Below are 20,970 nucleotides of genomic sequence, written 5' to 3' on the forward strand. Positions count from 1 at the left end.
GTGACTTGCTTGGTCCTTTTTTGCATTTTGAGGAGAAAGATACTTCCCATCTACTAGACTGTCTCTCTTCAAATATCTTTAAAAGACAAAACTTGTGGGTCAGTAGGACTTCAGACAGTGAACTGTTGTAATTTTAGGTAGGATTTTTTTTCATTCCATCATTCCCGTGACCTGTTTACTTCTGTTATGTACAGGATCTGTACTCCCACATGGATTGATTGTCACCTGGGTGATTCAAAGCAGACAGATTTTTCATATTAGATTTCAAATAAAAAATTCAAGTAAATTTCATCCTTTTTTCGATGAATCAGTGAAGTTACTCATGTCAGGTTTTCAAAGTTTGTATTGGCAGGTGTGAAAACAGTACCTGCTCTGAAAAGCATGCTACTAAATGCACCTTCCTCCCACTGTTTAGAAAAAAATAAAAACCTTTATGGCAGTAAAATAATCTTGAGATAGAAATATTAGTACACAGATACTTCTTTCACTTTAGAAAGATTTAGCCTCTCAAGCTTTTAATACATACTGAGTTTCTCCATACTCAAAATTCAGTGTGTCTAATTAAAGTGAAATACAAGGTTTCACCCTTTCACCTAGTTGAATTTCTGCACTTTCTGCTTCTGATCCCAGAGTATCTTTCAGTCTTCTCCCTAGCGTGTTCATACAATGTTATGTGTTCATCCTCTGTAGCAAGCATGTATGTCTCTGAGCCAAGGAATTTCATTAGAAAGAGGAGAAATAGGAAAGCTTGATGCCAGTAGAGATAAACATGATCTGGACACCAGTCTTCTGGGTGTCTGACCCCTACTAGTTTCTGAGAGAATTATTTGCCTTTTTTTTCCGACTTGGGGGGTTTTCTGGAGGCCAGCCAAGATAAATACAAACATTATAAAGTACTGAGATGTCTTGATGGTGCTGTCTTCTAAGGATCTCTTGAGAACAATGTTTGAGGTGAGGAAAATGAATTCTGAGGTAAGTTTAAGTAGTCTGCTGTCCCAAGTCCTCTTGTAGGGCTAAGTTGGTGAATAGAAGTATCTTTGTCCTAAAGGCATACCTTAAGTGTAAACTCCATCTCTAGTTTGTCCTCTGAAGATCTCTGATTTTGAATTTTATATTTCTCTGATAGGAATGGGAGAAACTAAAATGAACCTTTGCAATTTTTTTCAACTTATCTTTAATGTTATATACCGCATGTCTCTTTTGGTACCAGATATGCACAGGTCTAAACTCACTGATGTTTCACTCACTCCATTCATTATGATTCTGTTTAATTAATTACTGTACCAATTACAGGCTTCATAGTGAAATAATAAAATATGCTCTATGGGCTGTCTGTAATTTCCTTTACGTGTGTGACTTTGCCTTTGACTAGAATAGAATGAAGATTTTAAACCTGTGTGTATATATGGTGTATGTCTACAGAGATAAAAATGACTTAGGTGCAAGATAAATCATTGGTATTTTTTCCATTTTTGTTTTTAGTAACTTTCAGAATGATGAAAAAGTTCCAAATTAAGACAGTGAAACCCAGTGCAAACTTTAGGTTTTTATTTTCTAATGGATAAAACAGTGAAACTGCTGAAGTTCACTGTTTTTTTTCTTCCAGTGGACAGGACTGAATGCTTGCAGACTAACTGTTCATGTATTGTAAATTCATGGGCTCTTTAGCTTAGAAATTTTTTTCTTTATGGTATGAATACATCTGTAAAGTTTACAGTGTACATGTGTTGTGTTTTCAAGTTCTGTATCAAATTTCAACCTGTTTTGTATAATTAGAAAATGACTTAGAAAATGTCATGGAGCTACAGTAATGATTTTACTCTCTGAATTTGATACTTAGGAATAGCAGTATTAATTGTCTCAATTCTTTTGATGCTTATGATGCTTTTACAGCTCTTCCACTAAGAGATATACTTCCACTTCCACTAAGAAATATACTTCTTTGGCATTGAGGTTCTCTAATATAATGTCTCTCAGTAGAAGCACTGTACTAATAGATACATTTCACTTTTCTAAGGCCACCCATATCCCATTTTTTCAACCCTATTGATTTGGGTTTTGTCATCTTCGTTTTCATACACAGGTTTTATAGTGAACTCCTCATAAAAGGCAAATGTGACTTGTAAGCTGGGATGGTCTAAGTAAAATAAGACGTCATCTGAGCAGATAGTATCAAGATGAATGTGAATATGACAACGGAATCACCTGTTAATGTGACCTGTTAATCACTAATGCAACATTAGTGATTTTTTGTAACTGGTTAAATCAGTAATGTGATCATTATTTAGAAATACAGGCTTGAAAACAAGGCTTCAGAGAAGCATACAGCTTCAAATTCTCACACAAATGATACCACTTAGACAAATGCTTGTTATAACTGGATTTTTTAATGAATATGTTGTGGGCAAGTCTGCAATAAGCTGTCCAGAGTTAATAGAAAGTTGGCCCAGTTGGATAAGTAGCGTGTCTTGGCAGTACCTGCAAACAACTACTTTTTCCACTCTGCTGTCATTTAATAGCCTTTCAAGCCAAAAGTCTGCCATATATAGCAATGATTTTGTTAATTAAATTGTCCATTAGGATGTACGTTTAGTCTCCAGGATTCATACCTTTGGTATTCTAAATAGCTGTGACATGATGGCTTACAGCCACTGGTCCAGATCATCTCATTTCTGACTGACTTTTTAAGATGTTTTGTTTGAGGATGGCTTTCATTGTTCTGTCCTGCTGCTCTTACAGCATGGCCCCAGATTTCTAATGCTGAAGTTTAGGAAAGTCTGGAAGTCTTTTTTTCTTTAGGGGAGGGGTGGAGAAAGACATCTGACTTAGAGATTGTAAATATAGATGTAAATATGGATATTCTTATATCTACTGTTACTTCATTTATATAAATGTTATTACATATTTAAATTGTTTATACAGAATTGGTCTCTACATGCTTAGGATGTTGTGTGTGCTATTAATGTGTTCTCTTTGCTAATTTCTCATAATGCCATTTTCTCTCAGTGAAATTTACCAATATGAATCTTTCTCCACTTTGCTTTCAGTTGTATTACCTTTGGGTGAGGAGGTCTGTGTTTAACTGCAGCTAAATGAGTTGTTTCTCCTTTCTATGTATCAGATATTGTCCACAGAGTCTTAAACTAGAAGGTAGCTAAATTTCAATGACACTTCTGTCATAAAGTTGACATCTACTCTAAAAATACATGATCGCCTTTCTGCTTTTAAGGATTTTATTTGCTTCATATTGGACTTCCACAGCTCTTGCCATGCAATGCCATGCAGACAAGTTTAGCCCTTTTCCTTCACAACATTTTTCTTTTCATTAACCATTTTCCTGCATTTGTAGTCTGTTACACCTGCTCTCGTCTGCCTTAGCTCTTTGTTTCTAGTTCATAATTTCTCTGACGATCTTTTCTGAAAACTACATGGGTAAAGATAAAACACCCCTAATTTTACTTTTTAAATCTGTTTTATGTCAGTCTGAGAAGAAAGAGAAGACTTGGTTCCCTTGTGTGTGGGCAAGGAAGGGCTCAAATATGATAAAAAGCCCCCAGTAGTAGTCAGCAAGCAAATGCCTCGCCATATAATGTGAAGGTTAAAACACTGGGGATCTCAAGTGTAGAAGGGAGTTGGAACTTTTTGTCTGGGGGTTGTTTTGCTCTGTTTTGGTTTTTTTTTTTTTTGCTTATTTTAGTAAAATCTGCAAAACATTGCCCTAATACAGGAAATGTACAAAATTTCATTTACTACCACATTTACCTTATTTTTATATGCATTTATATTTTATCACATTTGAAGTGTGAACTAGATTGGTGTTTACAGCTTTCCTCATGTCTTCTGTCTGTTTTGAAACCCATTTCTGATATATCAGTGCTTTCATGGCCATCATTGCAGGTGGATGTTCTGTGAATACCAGGGTGTTCTGGTTTTCTTGGGTTGAGTTTTTTGAATAGAGGTTTAACAGCACTAAATATTTTCCTGCTACTTCAAGTAGCTGTGATTCTTCTTTTCACTCAGAGCCAGCTCTTAAGAATGTTTTTCCTTTTTGTTATTGCCTGCAGTACTTGTAATCCATCCTTCCTTTAACTGAGAACTGCTGAACTCTGTAGCAGGAGTCATGGATGTGATTCAGTAGCAAACTTGTTTGCTAAACCTCTCGCACTTCATGGCATTTAACTGCCATGTTGCATATTTTTATTGGGAACTAGTACAAAACAGTTATTCCCTGAACGACCTGGTATTGCCAGTAATTTGCAATCTGATCACTAAGAAAGGTTACCTAGCTATAATCTTGCAGAAATAATGTTGGAATATACATACAATTTCCACACACCCATGATAATATAAATGTCTGACCCTAGCAAAGGAAGCAGTCAAAACTAAGTAGGTACTGCTTTTGTACCCATGCTCCTTATTTACTTCATTTAGCTATGTCAAACATGTGTGTGTGTGTGTGTGTGTGTATGTATATATATGTGTGTGTGTGTGTATATATATATATATATATTATTTCTTTATTTTAAACAGTGTGTAAACATGCTGGGATATAAGGATTAAGAGGACCTGAGAGTGCACAAGTCAGTGAAAGTTCCTTTCAGCAGTGCTGTAAACTAGGTTGTCTTAATCCTTGAAATCATTCACAAGTGGAAGTACCTCAGTCATTCTGACACCTGCTGTGCTTTGCAAAGGAGAAGCCTTGGAGGAACTCCTGACTCTCCCTCTTGGTAGCTGTTTTTTGCCTGGAACCCTGAAGTTACATTGCTCTTCACTGTGAATAGTTTAGATTAGGTGCTGTAACAGATAGTAACTTAATTCTGGTTTTTTTTTTCAGTTTTTCATCGCTCTCTAAAATTGGGGATATCTTCACTGAATAACTTGCTGCTTAAAGAAAGTAACAGAAGTTGGGAAATTCAGGTAGGCAATACTTTCAGTTTGCTATTCACTTTAAATGTTGATGCAATTATGTATGACAAATCTATAAATACTTATTGTAGTACCAAAACCATCAAAAGCATGATATAGGTTTTAACCTTATTAAGATTGAATGTGGTTTCATGGTACCTCTTGTGAGCTCTAAGCAGGCCCTGATAAGAAGTCCAACAGGCTTAGGATATTCGAGTTTTCTTTGTGTTCATAATAAAAATATATTAATGCTCCTATCTAATATGATAGGAGGTCCAGGTACTTTGTAATGCTCAATAAATTTAACAAACTATTTTTTACAAACTATTGTCTTGTTGCCCCAACAGACTCTGGTATTTATGGTATGTGCAGCCACATACACTTCCATTTCTTTTCCCAGTTTTCTTATGAAGAAAAATTCTGGATGCCTTTGCTAATTACATGTATTTCGCATTTCACTTCCTTTGTTTAAACTCAGGCTTCTAAATAGATCTCAAATACTTAATTCCTATATAAGATAACAAAATTCTTTTGGTGTTCTTTGTGTAATAACTTTCATGGCTTTAATAATCTAGTTTGCAACTCTGTATATTACAGTGTTGTTTTTCCTGGTTTGCTCTGATTTTAAGGATCCATCCAATTTTAATTCCCTCTTTCCTAGTTTTTAATTCAAGTCATGTGCTTTGGTGTAGTGTTAAATAGTGTTTAGGAATGACCAGTAGTTTTAATTACCTGAATTTTCCTCCACCAAAATTCTCAGATCTATTCCTGTTTGACTTTGCTCATTGATAATGGTTGTAGCACATTTATGTAGGGTTAATTGCTGTGGATTATATGGGTACCAATGAAACAGTTAAACCCTGAAACTATTACTGATATCTTATGACCTCAATTCTACATAGCAATTTTGATTTTAGAAGCTTGTAGTTCTCCTTTAATATTTTTCTTTGTTGTTTTCATATTTTACTGTCTAAAAATCCAAGTGAACTGTGTGGAAAAGAATTCTGTAGGATATCAGTAGCTTAGGAAATGTACATAAAAATCTCTTACACGTTGTTTCCTCAGAAAGAGATGAAACTTGTGGAACATATTGCAAAACCTCTCCATATAGTGTTTTGCAGGCTTTGTTGTTGATTTCTTTTTCAGGAACTAAGTGTCTTTCTATTTTACCTTACTCTCTGCTTCTAATCACCATTCATGTAGTATGTAATTCAAGTACCAGTAAAAATTGATGCTTTACCTTAAAAATACTCAAAGTATGTTGAATTTTGTTTAAATATAGGTAAAATTACATTTTACCTTTAAGATACTGGTCAGTGTTACATTTTCTGTTTCACTCTTTCTGTCTCCCTTCCCCCAAGTTCCTTTGAACACTCTGAAGTGTTTTCAGGACGACTGACGATACCAGACGTGTTTGGGCTTATCCTTCATGTTGTGCACTTCCTTTCCATTACCACCTGATCTTTTTAGCTCTGATTTCACTGTTACTTGTAAAACGTTTCTGCCAGGGAGGCTGGGAAAGAAAGTCTTCACAGGAATTTACCCTGGAGAAGCGTGTGACACAAAGGTGATTTGTATTATTAGCATGAGGAACTGATGTGTAAATGGTATCCCGTACTGGGAGCAGGAGCTGCTGTCTCTGTGCTGACCCTGCAGCTCCTCCTCTGGCCTGCTGCTTGCTGCTGGGACTCAGGGGCATTCCCGGATGTTTTATGTGCCCACCATGTGAAAAAATGTTTCATTGCAGAATGAGAATGGGCTGTGCAGATGGGGAATCTCCGTCCTTCCAACTCTGACAGGAAAGGGGAGAGACAGAGTAGTCCAGTCGTAGTAAGTAGCCCAACCCTAAGGTAATTTTTAAGTAGTTTCATAAACTGCCAGCCCCCAAAAAATTCACAACCAGAAAGACACTGTCCTGTGAGGGTGGATGGAAGAAGGAAGGCAGGCAGTTGGGTAGCATGTGTAGGGATGATAAGGATAGGTAAAAGATAATGATGATGTGTATTTGAAGAAGACAACTCAGAGGAAAAGAGCAGCAATATTTAAAACCAGAGGGAAGTAAGGGCTGTACTGTAAGCTGCAGCAGGAGGGCGCAGGGATGGATGACAATTGGCGCAGGAAGGCAAGTGGGGAAGAAGCAGAACTTCTGGAGCAGTGGTTCAGTGAGTGGTGATCCCCACTGGAGCAGGAGCAGACAGGAAGCAAAGAGAACTCACAGTGCAAAAATATGTGTGTTTAATTCTTGTGCCAGAAGCAAGTGAAGTGCAATGGGTGTTCCCAACCTGTTGGCTGGCCTTTCTGTACAAGCTCCAGGAGTGTCTGCAGGAAGCTTCAGTCATAGATCAGGAAGTGCAGCCTTCCTGACTTGCCTTGCTAGCAGCTCTGAAGTTGATGACGGTAAAATCTCCATAAAAACTTTATTATGTGGCCTATTCCAGATTTAAAAAAAAAAAAAAAAGGAAAGAAGAAGCCTTAGATCCTAGTGTTTTTCTTCATTTTTCTTAAGTTTTTGAAGTTCAGAAATTGAAAGTGTGTAAGATAGTGATGGACAGTGCTCTAGTGTCATTTCCTGCTGCCTCTCTGCTTAGAACCCTGCAAGTTTTCCTTTCCTTGCTTCACTGCAGTTGTGTGGTGGACTTTGTTCACATGCCAGGGCTTTTGTCGCGTGACTCTGCCCATGTGCTTTGTGGATGTACTTCCAGTCATGTGAAGTAGAAGTATTTAGGCTTGTGGCTCTTCTTCATAGTTAGTATATTCCTCATCTGGCCTCACAATGCTCTTAAATGTACACTTTCCGACTGTTAGGAAAAAAGTCAGAGAAATCTGAAAAAAAAAAAAACCACCCTGAAAATGTTTTTTTCTCAATTTTTTCCATTCTCTTATTGCTGAGTCACTAAAGTTCTGGAATACTGGGGTGAGGGAAAAGATGGAAAAAAGCCTCTCTCTTGTGAAGGTAGTGTCAAAACTGTAAATCACTTAAATTTGGCAAGGAAGCCTTTGTTCCATTCATGTCTAGAACTAAAAGCTGCTGCAACATTCCTGCATTACTCTTTGCATCTAGAAGTCATTTGCATCCAGCCTAAAAGGCTAGTGGACTGTTCATATGTTGTCTGCACATCTTGATGCCACCATTGAAAAAACACCTATCTTCAAAATCTCAATTATGTCTTTTATGTTCCATTGCTTTTTTTGGTATACAATTCTCAAATTGGGCCCATGGGCTGGCTTTTCTGTGCAAGATTTTAGTTTTCTGAGTAAGGAAATGTTTAGACTTCATCCACCACACTTTCATTAATTGTCTGTGATTCTAATTTTTGGTTTAATAGTTGATTCATTAATTTGGAGCAATGCCATAAAGAGAAATTTTAGTTCATTTACGTTATTGAGATTTAATTTAGTGCTTTTTACTCTAAGGGAAAGGAAAGAAAGAAACTCATCTAAGATGTTGGGTCTCAGCATTTTATTTCATTAAGTACTTTTGTTTTTCAGTGTAGCTTAACTACCAGTAACTTCTAAATTCATATAATCATATTAATCCTGTAGAATAATTAAAGTAACACAGGTAGAAAACTGTCCTTCTGTTACTCCATTTCAGATGCCCTTTTGTGCAACCATTCCATTACTGGTGACTCTTGTACCATCTGTATTTATATCTGACTGTCCTCCACTTTCTCCATTGTTAACTTGGGTCAAATCACTGGGGTGCAGCTGAATTATGTGACTGATCCAGCTTCTCAAGTGTTCAGAAATGGTTTAGTTTATTTCCCTGAAACAATTTATTTGTGTTTTGAGGTAGAACATAGGTGATCCAGCTGAGCTACATTAATGTGAAAGTCCACAGTCTTTTTGCTTTAACTTTTCACCATATGTGGAACATGAAGTACAAATTCTCTGAAGCTTTGTGCATTGGAAACTGTAAAACAGAGGAAAGCTAGGAGGCAGAGTTTGTCAATAGGACAATTGCTGTCATGGAAACCAAATTTCATTATACCTGTCTGAATGCAGAGAATAGTAAACAAAGAGTAGGATAGAAAAGTGTGTAGTGAATATTGGTTGATGTCTAAATTACATACTTAAACTGTTTTGTCCTTCTCTTTGCTGTAATGGAGAAGAGAAGGAAAGCACAAATTTCACAAAGGAATTGTGCTGGAAGTATACCTTCATGATGTCCAGTTTCTGGAATTTGAAATATTGAATATACACCTGAGAGATCTTTAAGTTTTGGACTTTTATAATTAGACTTCTAATTCGCTACAGAATCCACTTTATATTGCAGATCAAGTAGTTCTCTTTTATAAGACTTTCTTCCTTTCTGGAAGTTGCATGCTACAATCTTTTTCTTAAATTGGCTAATCTTATGGGCAGTGGGAAATAAGACTTCCTGAAAAACCTTTGTCCTGCCCTTTTAAAGTGTACTTTGCAACCAAATTTTTTTTAAAAAATATATTATTTATACTTTTTATACTGGATTTTATACTGGAAAAAAACCTGCCATTTTGTACTTAGGGCACAAAGCCCAAGAAGCATATGAGTATAATTCTGGCTTTTTCCACCTTGAATAGTCACATCTCTATGGAAAATGCCCCAAAGTCCATTCAATACGTAAAGTTTGGGACAAAGTGCTCTCTGCAGAGGGAATGCCAAGGACAAATGTCTTGGGTGTACTTGAGCATTGACACCGTGTTTCCTGGGAGAACCTGGGCTGAGTGTTAACAGTCCTTGCTATGTTCAGTGCTTACTGTTTGTCTTCTGTACATCAGGTTTGTGTGTGCAGTGCTGTGCATTCACTAAAGACAGTGCCTTGGCTTTACACAGTCAGATTAGATTGCTATAGCTATGAAATAATTAAAATCTCCTATTCTGCAGCATGAAGTTACTTGAAATACTTAAAACCTAGTAAGTTAGGTAGCTTAGAGGCAGAAAAGCTCCTGTGAAATCTGAGAACTGGCTGAAAGTCAGCACAAGCAGGGGAGATCTGTTTGTTCCATTAACGAGTCTAAATGTTCTTGAATTCTGGGTGGAGCTTCTAATCATGCAGCTGTCCATTTTCTTGAAAGGAAAGAAAAGGATCCTATTCTCTCCCATGTGAATGATCTAGTATGAAGACAGAAAGCACAAGTAATGAACAGACTTGTGCTAATGGCAGAAATTAATTCTCAGGTTGGTCTTTGCCACACAAAACAGTCTTGTGGTCTGTCTTTGGGACAAATGGTACAGCACACTACAGGACACAGAATGAATTGTGTTCTAGCTTTGTTCTTAACATATGTGCAGCTTACGTCCTTATCAAGAAAAGCACTTTAACCTGTATCCCTTGAAGGAGTGGTGTGTTCCAATATACACTTGTTCAGAGTTTTGCACATAGATTCAGAATACTATCTTGAAAATTTTAGCAACATTTCGTTTTGGAGGTGTAGATTTTACAGACTTCTTTCTTCCTTTCTGTCATTTCACAGAGACCTAATGTCTGTGACATGTCTGCTCATGTCCAGAATTCTTTGACTGGCCTGTTTGTGTGCTACCTTAGGTCCAGGAGACACTGATCAGTTCTTGGAATATGCTTCATTCATATCATATTATGCTTTGCACGGACATAACTTAGTTATGTAATTTTCTTTTTAAAATACAAAGAGTGAAGCAATTATCTTGCTGCTCCTGCCCCCTTTAGCACGAAGTAGTGGCTGTAGATTTTTCAAGAATCTGATTTCTTCTTTTGACCAAACCAATTCAAAAGAAACTCGTCTTGTCTTTAAATCTTTCTCTGCATTCAAATGTAATTTCAATTGCATTGAAATCCAGTCTTTAATCCTTCTAGTCTGTCTTCATTCCCAGTTATTAATCCTACCAGGAATGTTTTCTGTTACTGAGTAAATTGGGGAGGAGGGGTAAGTAGGCCAGTATTTCCATTATTCCTGTTGCATAATTGATCTGCCTCTCTCTGTCTGTATTATGCATGACTGCCCTTCCGTTTGGGGCTGGTTTATTAAACTTCATTTCAAGGATTTGTCAACAGTTACTTTGTCAGTCATGTTGGGCCTTAATTATGAGTCACATTCAGAGGCTGGGCTGCATTTTTTCATCCTGGGCACACTCAGCCTTGGTGCACATGGGGAGACCTGTAGGAGTGGATGGCCTCAAGCTGTAACTTCTTTAAATCCCATTGACAGGCAGAAGAGGAATGCTGCTTTTGAATTGTCTCAGGCAGGAAAATAGTGGGGAGTTTCAGTAGCTTCAGTTGGTTTTTGTTTGCTTTTTAGTCAATATGAGTGAATTAAAAAATGAGGATAGTAAGGCTACCCTAACTCCCTTTAAAGAATGGTCTATTCAAGTTAGTGCTAGTACTGTGGGAAAGATGCTTTTACTGCGGTAAAGAGGAAGTGTGAAATACCTTCTCTTAAAGAAGACTGCATGGGTGATTGTTACTTGTTACAGCATATCTATCTGTATATATATGTGTGTTATATCTGTATTTATATATAAATAAATTACCTTAAGCAGAAGAGGGTTGGGAGGTACAGAAAAGCATTGTAAAAAAATTACTGGGATGCAGGAGCGCCAGAGGAATTGTTTGATTTACAAAGTAGCAAGCTGAATCTGTAGTTGAGTCGCACCTGCATCTAAAAGATGTGTCAGGCATTGAGTGGAAACTGCTGGGTACGTGACACTTCTGACAATCTCACAATCTAACTTTCCATCTGAGTTTTGAGATGCTTCTGACATAAGGGTCCTAACTTGAGAAGCCACAAGAGACTGCTGTATTGAATGTCTTTTAATGGACTGTGACTTAACAAGCAAATGAAAAGCCACACAGTGACATGAATCTCTAGTCCCCACTGATTTTAAAGTGCAGATCCTCAGAGTAGTTTGTATATAGGTGTTACTACTTGATTTATTTGTTGTAGTGAAAACAAATTCATGGATGTTTGCTGAAATTTCTCATTGTTAACAGAATTGCTGTGGAAGGAAAACATGACTTACTGTCAAAATTTTATTTACCTTCAGATATAGAATGAGTTTGCCAGCAAGTGCTCTCTCATAAATACAATAGTTCCTTTGTTTCTGTACCCTCTTTCTTTTGCTCTCCATCTAGCTCCTCCATATCTCCTGAAACTATCTTTGCCTGTGAATATTAAGATATATTTCAGTAAAGCTTTTTAACGTGGTAGGTTATCTGTTGTGCTTTACTTTCCATTCTTCAGATATTTTTTGTTTAAAACCAAACAAACCAATCCAGTTATTTTATATCATATGTAAACTTCAGACCTGTTTCATAAGTGTAGTTTCTGTCTCTCTGCTCTGTTCTGCCTTGCTTCTCTTCTTCGTCTCTTTCCCCCATCAAAACACCAGCCTTTCCTGTTACCTCCAATATAGCATGAACCCTTCCTGTTACCTTTCTGCTTCTTCCTTTCTGCTGCTTCTGTCTCAGAATAGCTACAGTGGTTGGTACCACAGTGGTGATTCTGTTAGTTTGACCCAGAATTTTAAGGCTGATGGATAGCATTACATCACGAAGTCCTTTGTGGTGGGTGGTACAGGAGAAAGACTGTAACTATTTCTGTTTTTAAAGCCCAGGAAAAAGTTGATAGCTTTGCAAGTCCTGACTGTTGTGCCATGTAGGGGGAAGGGAGTAGATATGTGTTGCAAATTACAGAGTGGTTTGGATCTTTAGGCAGTATTGGAGACTCATTCATACTCTTTGTTAACCTGTGTATTGGTCCTACGTATTGGTTTGCTGTGACTAGTAACCCCTTGTAAATAGATGTCTTAATTCCCCAGTGTGAAGTTTTGTAGCAAAAAAATCTCTATGTCCCGAAACAAACTGTTAAAAAGCACATGCTTGTTCCAGTCTCTAGAGGCTGATGTACTTCATTCCCATATGTGTTTAAAGAAGTCACGTAGCATTTACTCAGCGGAAGCTTTACAATAGAGTTGCACTGCAGCTATTGCTAATTTGGTGGTTCAAGTTGAGCTCAAGTGTGGAAGTGGTTTTTTGTTTGTTTCGCTGCCTTTTTTTTTTTTTTTAATTATTATTATTTTTCATATAGCTGAGAATCCTCTAGAAGCAAGATTCACATATAACCAGAAATAATAGTTTTTTTTGCAGAAGCTTATGATATTCTGAGGGTGTGTTTAATAACACAGTTGCTAGTAACATGCAGCTACAAAAGGAACAAAAGTCCATTACTTGACAAATTAAGAGCAGTAGCTTTTCAGAAGGGCCTCTAAAAGACTTTTCACTATCTCATTATTGTGTTGTTAGTATTGGTACAGTTAAAGAGCATTTAATTTTTTATAAATTGCGTTTTCAATATTACAGTAAAGTAAGATATTCATCAGGAAGTGAATGAATGTATTTTAGACTATTGTTTTCAGAATTTTTGCAAAATTCCTAAGCACTGTGCCTTTCTCCATCAAAATACCAATTTGTCAAAGTTGATGACCACTATGCACTGACTGTTATTGCTGGTGTTACCAGTCCTGTCTTAAGTTTTGCAGGTGTCTGGGATTTCAGTATATTACAAAGCAAGTTAAATCAGCTTTTTTTTTTGAGAGTGATAGGTTTGTGCACATCTCACTAGAACAGTTGAACAACTTGAGGTATCTATCTAGCTATGTAAAAGCATACACACCTGCTAGTTACTTTCAGATGTTCAATAATGGATGTACTAGTGACATAAAAAGAAGATTCACTCTCTTTTGACAGGTGCCAGCATTACTCACTACATTGCACGTTCAAGAACTGCAGTTATTTCAACATCACTGTGTGCTATTCTACTGCTCCTTGCTTATCCCTCTTTATTTTTCTAGTCACTTCTGCCTAATGTGAAATACAAGTGTTGTTTGTGGTGTTTTTTGCTTTTCTTTTCTTGGACTCTAGCTGATGTATGTCTTTAAAATGGAAATTGAAGTTCTCTATCCCAGTTGTTCTATCATCCCAGTTACAGGGCTATGCAACAGGAGGGAGAGACGGAGATATAAAGGTAGATGAAAGAGCAGGTGGAATCAAATACTGAAATGCATAGTATTACAAGTGAACAATGGTACCGGTACCATTTCTTGATCTTATTTTGTTCCTGCTTTTAATATTTATAATATATCCTCATGATGGAAGAAGAATAAACTTTTTGTTATACTAGAAGTATTTCACTCAGGGTCCTTGAATAATACTGGTTGTATTCTTCAGGATTAGAAGCCTTACACAGAACTGAGACAGGTAATTGTAAATATGCTGCTTTTTTCAAAGTCTGAACTTCTGTTTCGTTGAAAGAAGTGTGCTTTGCTCAGCTCTGCTTTCTTTGTGCCCTTCAGAAATAACAGTGAGGCTGGAGGACATCAGTAGAACTACCAAGGGGAAACCCATGAGGGAATATCTAACGGGTTTCTCAGAAAGTTACTGTGAACAAGGCTGGGCTGTCCTTTGTTAGCACAGAATTACAAGAGCATGCTTCTGCCTATGGCCCTTCCAGTCACAATTGTCAGATCATGGGACAGGTACCAGCCTTTTGGTTTCAGACTATCTGGAAGTCATCTATCCTGCCTATTCAGGAGTACAGTAAGTGCACAGCCTTGCCAGCATGCTCTGGTAATCTTACAGGCAGGAAACAATGGAATTCATATTGCCTTCTATGGAGACTCGGTTTCCTTGGAGCTGGCACAGATCCTAGATGTTTCCTCCACTGTCCACTGTTGTAAAGAGACAGACCTTCGGGAACAGGACTGCTGATTTGATGACATGAAGTGAAAAGCTAGTCTGGCCTTTAGTAAAGGCCTAGATAAGCTGTGATTTCCTTTCCACCTTTTGCTCTGTGATAGTCTGGCACCCAGTCTGGGAATACTTTTGTACTCTATTCAATCTCTGCATCTGCTATTAATGTAGAACTGATAAAGTGTGTGTGTAAGATGTACATTAAATAAATATTCTGTTTCCATGGTAAACTACTTGTACATAGACAAAAAGCCATATTTAAAGAGTTATTGTGTGTTGCTACTCAGGGTTCTCTTCTCTTCTCTAATGATTTTCTGCTCTTCAGCAGTGAATTTTTGCCCTGAGAAAGGGAAATCCAGAATGAAAACAATGAATTTTGTTTTCTTTCTTCTGACACCAGAAATGCTAAACAACTTCTTTTTAGGAAATTGCTGACAGTATTCTGGCATTTACAATTAACAAGATACCAAAACCCATCCAAGAAGTAATTAATTTTTAAATACTTCTGATTTTATTTATTTAGCTACATTTTCTAAATGGAAACATTGCCTATAGCCCTCTCCTTCACAAGTGTAGAGAATGAATCTAGTTCTTAATGCCAGTAAGGATTTAAATTAAACCATGTTGTTCAGTGCGAATGAGCAGTGCTTGAGACCAGAGCACAGTATGCTGATTTGGTCATTGAATCCTTTCCTGTTTTCTGTCTTCAGTCTGTGCGCCCCAGAGAAGGCCATCTCTTGAACAGAGCTCTTTCTGGAAGACTGGGTTTATTAGGAGACTGTTCTCACTAGTTTTAAAAACACAGGTTTTGTCTCAGTGGCTCTTGAGTTGCAGTGTGAGCTCCCCATCAAGGCATGAGTCAAGAGTGGATCATAAATGAGCAGCTTCTGCAGTGCATCCCTGGAAGGGAGCAAGCTGGTGGTGACAGGCAGCTGAGCCAGGGCACTGTGCCTTCTGCAGCTCTTCATCTCAGTGCTCACGTCTGGCAAAGGCCTGCCTGCCTGCTTCTGGGGGGAGAGGGCGGAATGCTCTTATCTGGCGCTGGGAGGAGCAGATAATGAGACCCTTTGTGTCCCCCTCCAGAGACATGAGCTTCAACAGCAATGAGCTGTGCAGCTGCACCCCTAGCAACAAGGGCCTGGAGAAAAGAATGAGGGCAGCTTCCCAGCACAGGATGGCCAGGGGGTTAAGAATGAGCAAATTGAAGGGCTAGCATCGTGTTTGGATGAACATGTGTGCCTGTTATTCTTACTGGGGATATAATTTTTGTGTTTTTAATTTTGACGCTTAGACTGAAATACGTACCAAGTGTCTTTTAGTACATTGATAAACCAATGACTAAAGGCTTGCCAGTGTCTTTGTTGCTTTTAAGAGTATTGATAGTGCATTTTCTGGAGAATTCACAGTGTTGTTGGGTGCAGGGCAGACAGTTCATTGTCACCAGTTAAAGAGCTTGAAAGAAGTCAGTTTTGATTTTTATAGTGTAGGTGGACAAAATCCTTTAAGATGCAATGGTCTAAGAAAGGAATTTATTTTTAAAAGTGTCCTTATTCAAAGGGTTATTTGTGTTGGTGTTTTTAAAGTGGTTATGCTTATTGTGACAGATGATTTCTAGAGGAACTGATGTTAAATACTTCATTTTTTAGGTGCAGCAATCTGATCTATTTCCATGGGAAGTTCCATGAATGAGTTGAGGATAACTCTACTGATGAGAATACGATAGGCTTCATTAATTACCTTGCTGTGGATTGGGATTCACAAGCCACAGTTTGGGCTGCATGTCTGGGAGAGAGGGGGCGTTTGTGTGAGGGAGAGACTGAATAATGAATACCTTAAACCAAATGATCTGTGTCTGAGTGGCAGACAAAGAGGGCTTTGGGGCAGTGGCTGATTATTCCGTGTGAAAGGACCACAGCCATATCTGGCCTGCATGCTGAATCTCGCATGTGAGCCATCACTCCGTATTTCTCCAGAGGAAAAAGGGAAATCAAATCTGCTTAGAAGAAGTGCACCTTGTTAGTGAAGGTGCTGTTACTGGCTGCATGATGCTCATCTAGTTACTGTAATGAGGAAATTTTGGTTATTTTAGTTCTGTTTTCCAATCTTTTGTCAAATGCAGTTGACATTTTTTAAGATGTGAGGTACAGATCTTTGTTTGTTCACCCTTACATTTTCATACCTCCTAGATGCAGTCTGTAGTATTTGTCCTACAAGCTGATTGTAAGTCACAGCCCAGAGCAAATGGAGCAGCAGATGTGGTGATTCCTGGATGTTTTCTGATCAGGCCAAAATGCTGACCTGTGGCAATTGCAAGTCCAGGACCACATTTACTTCCACTGACTGTGCTACACAGGGACCATTGTCCTGCACAGCAGCTGGGTGAAGAGCTGTCGTCCCACTAAACTGCTCAAGCAAGATTTATGGTACAATGAATGAGTTTCTGATTTCTTGGCTTCCCGTTTTTGTAGCCTGTCGACCTGAGCACTGAAGGTGAAAGCTAAGGAGAATACTTTCCTTTTACTAGATATATTTGTTGACTTGCTGTAAAGTGCAGAGGGAAGGGTCAAGTGTTAAAATATTTGGAGACATCTCGATACTCAAGTTGTAGAATTCTCTATTTTTTTGTGAGGGGTAGGAGAAAGGAGGGAAATGTTTTGGTTTGGGAGAGGACTTGAGACTGTACTTAAATACTTAATTGAGTAATTATATCTTGTGCTCTTTTCAGAAGTTGCTAGTGGAATCAAAGCTACAGATTTAAAGTTTAACACCATCTTTAACATTCCTTTTCCTTTATTTGAGAAAAAAACACATTCCAGAACAACTGCAACTTTTATCTAAGGGCATACATACACCCTAATCTAAACTTTCAGATAAAAACTGTTATCCCAGGCAAAGGAATTGGTGTGTGGTTTTTTTGGGTTTTTTGTTTCCAAATATACAGAGTGAATCTTTGTCAGCAGATACAAGGAAAATATCTCCCACCCCACCCACACACAGAGAAGGAAAAATGAACAGTTGTGTGACATTGGGGGAGATAGGACCTTGTTCAAAACAGAGAAACTTTTTATGGTAAATTGAATTGTCACCATGCAGCTGTTTGACAATTTAGTCAAAGTAGTTGCTTCTTTCATTTGAGTTTATTTACTTAAGTCAATTGCACATGCATATTCGTTTGTACCCTCCAGCAAAATTCTAATGACTCAGCAACAGATCTTTCACTGGGAAGAATTATATAAATGAAATACTATTATGCTAGTAAATAACTCAAAACAACAAACAAAACCAGACACAATTAAGACAAGTGTGAAGGCAGGAAACACCTTTCTTTTTTTCTGTGATAGAGAGGCTTCCACTGAATTGTACAACTTAACTTGTTGTGATAATGGAGTTTTGCAGCAGTTCTGTAGTGTGCAGAGTGCTAAAGCAAGCCTTCAGTATGAAGGTATTTACCAGTTGTAAATACCAGTTGTGTATTTCAGAGATATACAATGTCTTTTTCAAAAGTGTCTGCAAAGCTTCTTAGGAGTTCAAGGTAACTGGAGATCAGGGGAAGTGTCTCCAAAGAACTGAAGAAAATAGTGCCTCTTCTCTCAAAGTCAAAAAAATCTCTTATTGTACCTCTTTTGTAAAAGGCAGTGTGCTAGTTTGGGCTATTTCTTTTTTCTTTTCAAAACTTGTGTAATGCCTGTTTTGTGGACATTTGCCTCAGTAGTTCTTGAGAGAAAATGAAGCTGTTGTAGTAGTCAGTGGTTTCTATCTCTGCATTGCTGCAATGAGGGCATGGGACAAGTTCTGCTGTGTTAAATGAGACTGTGTCTCAGTTTTGAAAGGGAGGCATGTGCTGGCTGTGGCAATACCACTAAAAGTAGTGCATTTGTATATTAGAAAATTCTTATGATTTGTCTTGTTTCACCATAATAATGGCTGGGGCCAGGAAGATGCTTCTGAATATATGTTTTCCTTGTGGTCTAAGGAACTAAGTAGTCACCAGGAGAAATAACTTAGTTAATAAGTTTGCCTTTCAGAGGAGTAGAATGAGATGCCAAATGGTGAGAATAGTGTTGAAGGTTCTGGAAAAGCATTTATTTTCTGGGCTTAAACTTGAAAGCATCTGATGTGAAGTCCATCAGGAGCTAAGCCTTGTAATTTACTGTGATGTCTGTGGCTAGTTTGGATCTTGAAGGAACCTGGTAATCCTTCCTGATACAAAGAGCTGCAATAGTTGTCACTACCATTTTCCTTATGACTTTGTCAAGTATGTTGCAAAAAACTGCCTGTTGTGTTTGCTGTCTGAAAAATCTGTAGTTGATCTTGAGTAAAGGAACTTGTATTTCCCTGTTTCAAGGGGCTAAATGGTTTTGAATGATGTGAGAAACACTTGAGTCTTCATGCTTATATTTATTGAGATTCTTACTCGGTGTGGAAACAGCATTCTTTTCATAGTGAGGCAGCACAAGTATTATACTTCACATTTGTTATTCAGGACTTTCAAGTTACCAGCAGAAGTACTCTATGACTTGTGATTGTTTTGGCATAAGAAATACTGTGGTCAAAAGGTTTACTTCTTAGGCTTCACTCAAGGTTTCTGCTTAGGTCAGAGGGTGGGGAACTAGAGGGAAGTATGTTGTGTATTTCATTTGCCTTCCTTACCTGTTGGCAAGTGGGTAACTAACTGAAATAGTGCAAGAGAGATTGCTTGGAGACAGTATGCCTCTTATCTGTATCGCAGTGGTTGATACTGTTTTCAAATATGTTTCCTTACAAATTATATAATTATCTCCCTTTCCTCCCTACTGAACAAATTCTCCAGAGTTAGGTCTTTGTACTTGAAAGTGTTCATTCCGTGTGGATAAGCAAATATTGCCAGGTAACGTGATGGTCAAAATCAAGTGCCCACAACGGGGAAAAGAATGTAACTTCATTGCTGTGCCATCTTACAGCAATAACATTTTATTTCACACTGATAACACCTGCTGTAAGTAGATACTATTTTACCAGTACAGAAATTGATAATTAATGGCGAGTTTTTCCTTGCCACATGTGTTCAATGGAGAAGAACAGATACTCTTGGGAAAGAGGAGAAATGAAGAAGTAGGTAAGAGAAATGTCTGAAGACTGTGCTGGGCTAGTGTGGGCTCCTGGACAACGTGGAGCAGAAGCAGAAAGCACAGGCTCCTGTATTTTAACAGATGTTGTAGGAGCATAAGTACAAAAGGACTCGGTAGCAAAAAGAGCCTTGTTCTCTTTCAATGGCTTTTTTTTTACCATCACTGCATTAAGAGCTGGACACGTAATGAAAGGGCTGCTTGGCTTGTTCTTTCTATTTTGTTTTCTAACTTTTGGCTCCTACCCTTACTGTCCTCAGGATGTGACATGCCTGCTTCGCAGTGCACCATGGGAAGAACAGAGCACAAAAGGAAAAGCACTAGGAGACTGAGAATTGTGTTGCTTGACACACCTTGAGGGTGATTGTTTTGTTTGTTTGAAGCACCAGCAGCAAGCTAAAAGTTGCACACAATTCTAACATTAGTTTCAGCCCTAACAGCAGCATACTAGTGCAAGTATGGGGGTTACTTTTCCCAAGTACTGCATCTTCTGTCACTCTAGCATCTTTATTTCTTTGAGGTTTGAGCTGTACCAGTTTGATCATCCTACAGAAGCTAGATACATAGACAAAAAACCAGAATGTTTATTAATTTTTTTTTAAACCAAAATGTATGGAATGCATCCATGGTGAAAAATGTCAAGGTAAATTGTGAAATAGGGAAGATTACTACAAAGCCTTGGTTGATTTATTCCAAAAGAAAACAGTGTGTTGTGTGTCTTTACCTGGTATGTCGTTCATAATGAAAATAACAGTAAAGGGCTAGTGATGCACTAATTCCTCAATATGCACACTATTCAGATGCTTATTTGTCCTTCTTCCTGTGTATTGCCTTTTTAAAAGTGAGGAGGTAGAGAAAATCTTCGTTGAGAAAGAGGGGTGAAGAGTTAAGGAAAGGACAGGATGAGAAAGTGCTTGTGAGCTGTAAGGAAGTGAAGGGGCATATTTTTCAGAATTAGAAGGCTTAATCACCAGAATAACTTTCTAAGGGCACTGATGGATACTGCATCTCTTGTTTTCTTCAAATAGCATTTGAATTAATATTTAAAAAAAATTATACAAATGGACTCAATTATACAAATGGTTCAAGATCTTCAATTATTACTTTATTGTCTCTTTGTGTAGAGTAGTGGTTAAAGGTGTTGTGGAGGCCTTTTCAGATGGGAAGCACACCTGTCTATTGATCACTGTTTCTGTTTGTAACTAGACAAAGGAGGCTACCTTTAATTAATCTGGCATTTATCTACACAATGAA

General features: G+C 37.8%; 2 protein-coding genes across 3 annotated transcripts in view; one reads left to right on the plus strand and one right to left on the minus strand.

Moving 5' to 3' along the window:
- Positions 1-20,970, minus strand: part of LOC132322500 (nascent polypeptide-associated complex subunit alpha, muscle-specific form-like) — a 41,365-nt gene that overhangs the window by 17,161 nt on the left and 3,234 nt on the right. The window lies entirely within an intron of this gene.
- The window catches only part of CDC42SE2 (CDC42 small effector 2), an 82,551-nt gene that overhangs the window by 10,193 nt on the left and 51,388 nt on the right, over positions 1-20,970 (plus strand). For both annotated transcript variants that reach the window (XM_059836723.1, XM_059836724.1), the window contains exon 3: positions 4,835-4,917. The gene's annotated coding sequence lies outside the window, so the exon portion shown is untranslated. The remainder of the gene's footprint in view (positions 1-4,834; positions 4,918-20,970) is intronic.

This window comes from Haemorhous mexicanus, chromosome Z (genome assembly GCF_027477595.1).
Source record: "Haemorhous mexicanus isolate bHaeMex1 chromosome Z, bHaeMex1.pri, whole genome shotgun sequence".
NCBI classification, from domain to species: domain Eukaryota; kingdom Metazoa; phylum Chordata; class Aves; order Passeriformes; family Fringillidae; genus Haemorhous; species Haemorhous mexicanus.